Source organism: Octopus sinensis, linkage group LG7 (genome assembly GCF_006345805.1).
Source record: "Octopus sinensis linkage group LG7, ASM634580v1, whole genome shotgun sequence".
Classification (NCBI taxonomy): Eukaryota; Metazoa; Mollusca; class Cephalopoda; order Octopoda; family Octopodidae; genus Octopus; species Octopus sinensis.
Genome location: NC_043003.1, coordinates 110,057,171 through 110,063,787, shown reverse-complemented (window position 1 = coordinate 110,063,787; position 6,617 = coordinate 110,057,171).

Below are 6,617 nucleotides of genomic sequence, written 5' to 3'. Positions count from 1 at the left end.
AAAAATACTAAGGCGTACTTTAATAGGAAGAATAATAGTAAGACACTTTACCTGACAAAAATCAGGCACATTTCCAATATAGGTTATGTACATCAAAGGAAGACATTAGTGAATGTAGTACGCTGGTACAGAGAAAGTACAAGAAAAGACATGAGAATCTAGGGAGAATAACCCACTGGGAGATATGTAGAAAGCTAAGGTTTGGACATGCTGATAAGTGGTATGAACACGAACCTAGTAAAGGGCTATAAAGTAAGGGGTAAAAATGTGGAATTTTAGCATCCAGAATGACAGAGTTGTAGCAGGCTGAAATCATGGTTTAGTAGCAGTAGCAGCAACAGTAGTAGTAGTAGTAGTAGTAGTAGTAGTAGTAGTAGTAGTAGTAGTAGTAGTAGTAGTAGTAGTAGTAGTAGTAGTAGTGTAGTAGTAGTAGTAGTAGTAGTAGTAGTAGTAGTAGTAGTAGTTCATAATAGGCAAAATGCGAACTTTTCAGACGAAAACTCTCGCTATAATTATAAAACAATACTAATCTAAAATGTCCATTAGATAACCAATACTTAAAATTCTTACTATATAAATTTTCGGTTACTTGCACAACTGATTTTTAATCAAAATTATGTAATCATATTAAAAATATTGCATCTCTAAAACTCTCAGAGAGACTTATACAAGCGCTGTGTCCTTAAGTTGGCAATAAATCATCACTTTACACAATCATATTTCTTCGTTTAAATATAAGAAAAAATGGGAAAATTTTTTCTGGAACCTCAAAGAGTGGAATGCTGGGTATGATTTTAAATGAGCTATAATAGGGAGTCAATTACTGTATTAGGCAACATAGAATTCGAGGAGACACAGGATTTTTTTTACAGCCAAATAAAAGAAATATTATGATGTATCCATTTACTTAGAAGACCCTTTACAATCTTCTCAAATACATAGAATACTAATTTGTGTACTAAGTATAAAATAGGTTGTGTCTACTTTTCTCAGTCAAGTATACTTGATATATTTAGCATAGCTACTATTATTTACTTGATAAACTAATATTCATTTTATCTAACTATTTTACTTATAATCTAGTCATTATTGATATTGTTAATGTTGATATTATTTGTCTAATTAGATTATTTCATTAACTTTCATTTTTAACTTAATTTTCAATTAATTTAGCTATATATTTATTTGTTTATTTAAGTTTTATTATTTTAATTTGTTTTTAATTTTATTTTTATCTTATCTTCTATTTATCATATTACAATTCTTCGGATTTTGAAGTACAATATCATCCTAAGTGAATGCTATTGTGATTATTTTCCTTTGGGATTATCATAAAATCAACCTGTTTTCTACTCACAGCTTGTTTGGAATTAATTGTGATTGAATGGCAATTCTTTTGTCTTTTACTACTAAACTTTATGACCGTAAACCGAATATTATCGGGGTTTGACTTACGGATTTACAAATTAGACACATATACTCCTACGTGTATTTAACAGGTTCATGAATTTCACTGGACAATTTAGCTATCTAAGTTTGATCTATCCCTACAGAGTGATTATAAAGTATTTGTCTATATTCTTAATCCCCTTTTCCTTTATATATATATATATATATATATATATATATATAAACTTATATCAATGTACGTATATCTGTATACGTATATGTGTACACATTTATGAGCGTGTATGTCGGTGTATGTGCTCGTAGTTTTTACTATATACATGTTAGTGTGCATGTATCATTTGTTGGTGGGGGACTGTGTTTGTATGACCATGTGGGAATATGTTTCTGTGCTCTATGCGTGTGAGTGACTGTCTCTGTTATTACACGTTCGAATATATTTTGCTGTGCATGCGTCCCATTGTAGGCAGGTTCTCGGACAGGAATTACCAGCCATAAAATCTGTGTCATTCGACCACTTTGAAGTGTTTCATTAAACTATATAGTTTGTGCTATTAGCCTACATTTGTACCCAGTTATACGATGTACTTATAATTATTTGTTTAGTAGCCTAGTTATGAGATATAGTTATATTTATCAGTATATCTCTCTCCCCAGTTACACGATATATATTTTGTTTCGTCGTACACACTTATACGATAGAAGTATCACTATCAGTATATGTATATGCTCCTAACTATATGATATCTGTCCACAACTATAAGATATACTTATAGCCATTGATTGTATTTGTCCCCAATTATATGATATAGTTATAGTTAACAATGTGTATCTGTCGCTAATTATACTGCATAGTTATAGCTATCAAGTTACATATGCCGCAAATCCTGTGCTCTTTTTCGCGCTGATCTTGGTATCTGCATTATTTTCTGTTTTCACTCATTCATGTAAAAGGAAATAAGGTAGTTTTTACTCTTAAAATAATTCTTTATAACAGAACATGTTTGTTTGTTTTTTACATTTCGTACGAACAATATGAATGACATAGTATTTGGAAAGTATCCATCACTGATGAATTATATATATTGAATATCCAACGCAATTGTTGATGATTAATCTGAGTTTCTGGCACTGACTTTGATTGTTCAATATAAAGTATATTGTAGTGTGCTTTTTTTTTATAACTAACACCGCTTCTAATTTAGAAAATTGGCCCTGAATTTGAATTTGTCATGTTGTTAAATTGTGCTCTATCATACTTGTTTTAATTTTCAAGAATCTCTACGATATTATCGATACAGCAAGCACTGAAGCAAAGGGATTGTTTTAAAAATTCTAGCTCTAAAATTTGCTAACAAATCAAGCTGTTTTCCATGTAAACAAAATGAGTATGTTGCGATATAGAAGTACAGCATGTCCTTTTGGCTTATATACTACGTTGTTGTTTAGACCAAGAACAATTTCTTTTAGGAAACATTGTAAAAACCCTTTTTACTCACACGTATGCATTTCTTTCTTTTTGTACATCCAGGATTCCATTTTCCAAGATATAGGTTCTTTATATTTACGGTGATTGTTTGTGATTTGCAATACGTTGTTCGTTGCTAATCAAAGTAATTCGAAATAACTCTGCAAAGATCACACAATGCAACTATTAATAGAGAGATAGTTTGACATTGACTTTTCTATCTTTAGCTGACAAAAGTCCCTCTGACAAGAATTGGAATGGTATACTTTTGTACAATGATTGAGAAGATAATCTTGAAAGACATGCTAAAGGAGAGCATGGTTTAAAAGATCCGAGTAGATTACGAGAAGAGCCATTAGTTTATAAAGCTACGCACATAATCATTCAAAGTTGAAATCAAGTTCAAATGGCATTATACACGCATACACTTTCAAACAAACATACACATGTATGTACGCATACTCACGCATACTTACTTACATATACATAAGTGTGTGTGCGTGCGTGTATGTGTGTGGCTGTGAATATTCTTTTATATGATGCGTTTAAACATTTAATATTTTACATGACCTTTGAATTTAAGAGATAGAAAACGGGCCAAAATGCAGTTCGACGTCTGAATACTTTAGTGATTAACAACATATATAGAACTTAAAATATAAGAAAAGCTTCAATTTCCATATGGCAATCATAAATTAAATCATGAGCCATTATCTAAAATTTATGCTTTTATGCTGTTTATTATTCTAAATATGTTGCTTTCAAATATCGTCTTACTTAATTTTGTTTATACATGCAAGTTTATTCTGTCTAAACTTATTGTAATAATGTTTTGGAGTTTAGCAAACATGTTAATAATTTCAGAAATACCATGGATATATTATATGACGGTTGTACATTTATTCGGAATATAGAAATACATTGGTTGATACGGTCATACAGAGAATGTCCTAAGTTTAAAATAGAATATTTGGTTAGATTACCTTTTAAGAAATATTTGGTTAGATTACCTTTTAAGAAATATTTCTACTGAAGAATATCAAATTCCTATCGACTAGAAAAATCAAACTTCAGTCTATTAGTAACCAAAAACGGCTTCTCACTAACACATTCGTCAAAGTTTCGTTTGAAAATTGTCAGTGATGATACCGCACGAATCAAACAAGCAACATCGGAAATGAAAATAACAGGTAACTCTTTTTGATAGCCAAACATTTCTTAATCTTGGCCTTCGCAATCTCGCAGATATATTCTGGCGGCTATTTTTCTCCTTAAGCTATGCTTGGCTTCTTGTGCATTGCAAATTTTTTATATCTCTAAGCCTCCATATCATCAAGCGCCCACTCTCACATGATCTCCCCAGTTCCCCTCCCCTTCCTCCTTCTCCTCCTCCTCCTCCTCCTTCTCATTATTATTGAGAATGCAGCGCATACCATCAAACTGAAAATGGGGTAAAGTATACGAAACTCAATATACTCATCATGGTTAGCCGTCTGATAAGTGTACAGCAGGCAAACGCATCACAACCATATGTGCGAGACATGGTGCTTTCATATCAAAATAAACAGCTCATGACCTTGCAGCTGGAACCCAGTTAGAATTTTTTCAATCAAAAGGTCCCTGAATAAGGGCTGTTTAAGGATGTTGAACAATACATTCATATTTCCTGAAATGAAGTATTCAAACCCCAAATAATTCCTCATAACACATTACTATGATGCTCCCCCACTCACTACTTCTGCTCGTTATCAGAGATGCGCATATCGCCAGCCACCGAGGGACATATTCAACTGGGTATGGTCAAACAACTGACAAGCAAATCGGTGGTATTGAGCGGAATATTTGCTGCAGCCCATCTTTTACACCAAGACAAAACATGTACATGATAACATTTTCAATCACTTGAGATCAGAAGTCATCAGAGCTGCTAATCATCACCATCATCATCATCATCATCATCATCATCATCATCATCATCATCATCATCATCATCATCATCATCATCATCATCATTATTATTATTTTTATATACACTTAACAGATTAGACTGTTGGAGATAAAAAAAACTAACATCAGGCTACAACAAATAAACTTAGATGCTAAGAACCCTCCTTAGTATCTTAGATGTCCCTAATAGCCCCGTTTTCTGGAGTTGTACTAAACGGAGTTTTATGTCTATTTCCTCTATCCATCTGTTCGAAACTTTACGATGAGACCTTCATCGCCAGATCATTAGACCTCTGATATTTCCCACCTGTTTCCAGCCGTCACCGGCAGAATATAAAAAGCGCATAAGCAGAATATACACTTCATATTCAGCGGCCATCTGCTAGGATCCGCAAGACCACTTTTACAACCCAACCACTTTTGCCAAGCCAAACAAATAAAGATTTCTGAGAATATCTTCATGATGTGTGTGTGGGGGGGTGAGTGCATCTGTGTCTGCGTCTGTGTGTGAGGGTGTGTGCGCGCACGCGTATTTGTGAGAGATAATTTAGATGCAAAGACCTGAAGTGGAAAGTTCGTTGTTGCAGAGACAGCCTCCGTAAATGTTAATGTGATGAATTGTACGGGCGAGCAATTGACAACAACGATGACCATTCGAAGCACAAAATTGGCATGATGACAGCTTACCGGCCCTCATTTAGTTTAGAATAGATCTCTCTCTCTCGTTCTTTCTCCTTCTCTTTCTCTCTCTCTCGTTCTTTCTCCTTCTCTTTCTCTCTCTCTCACTCTAAGGTATGTGTATATTTGTGAGTGTTTCTATATGTAAATATATGCGTGTGTGTGGGTGTGTAGGTAATATGCATACCTGTCATTGTCACCATCACTGTCATGATTACCTTCCATTCTCCCTTACTGTTTTCTCCTTCTCTGGTATATACAGAGCACATATATACATCTGCGTCTATCTCGAACGACTACACATGCAATTTGTGTCAAACGTATAAAGGAATGCAAATTTTATGTCAGCAATTTCTGGCTTTTTTCTGGATGGAATTTAGTATGACATTTAAAGAAAAGTCGTTAATACTCTCGTGAAAGGTTTAGGGAATAAAATATTCCATTTCACTTCATCTAGAATTGTGGATATTTGTGCTTTGTCAAAAGCAATCAGGATATGTATACATACATCACACACACACACACACACACACACACACACACACACATATATATATATATATATACATAGATAGATAGATAGATAGATAGATAGATAGATAGATAGATAGATAGATAGATAGATAGATAGATAGATAGATAGATAGATGGATAGCGATATATATATATATATATATATACACACACACATATACATGATACATTGTAGGTTTTTGCTATATAAATGAGTTTTCCTACTCAGTAGAATATGTCTATAATGGAGCCTAGCAGTCACTCATTAGACTCTCCTTATCACCATAAAGAATATCCTAAAGCTGATGCGTTCATTCTACTATCAAAATGATATACCACACTGCTATCTATTTGGTTTGATATTTTCCAGTAAATCATTCTCATCTTTATCGTACTGATTATTGCCAAAGTTTATGGAACTCCCAACAAGTTTTAGAAAGAATAACATGTTGATAATCCCGATTTAGATTATAAAAAGGAACTGAAGTTTATGCCTTTGTATATGTATATATGTGTGTGCGTCTTGTATGTGTATATATGTGTGTAGGAAGAGTTTACAAAAAAATAAAAGACGAAGACAGGTGGTGTACAAAACAAACAGATG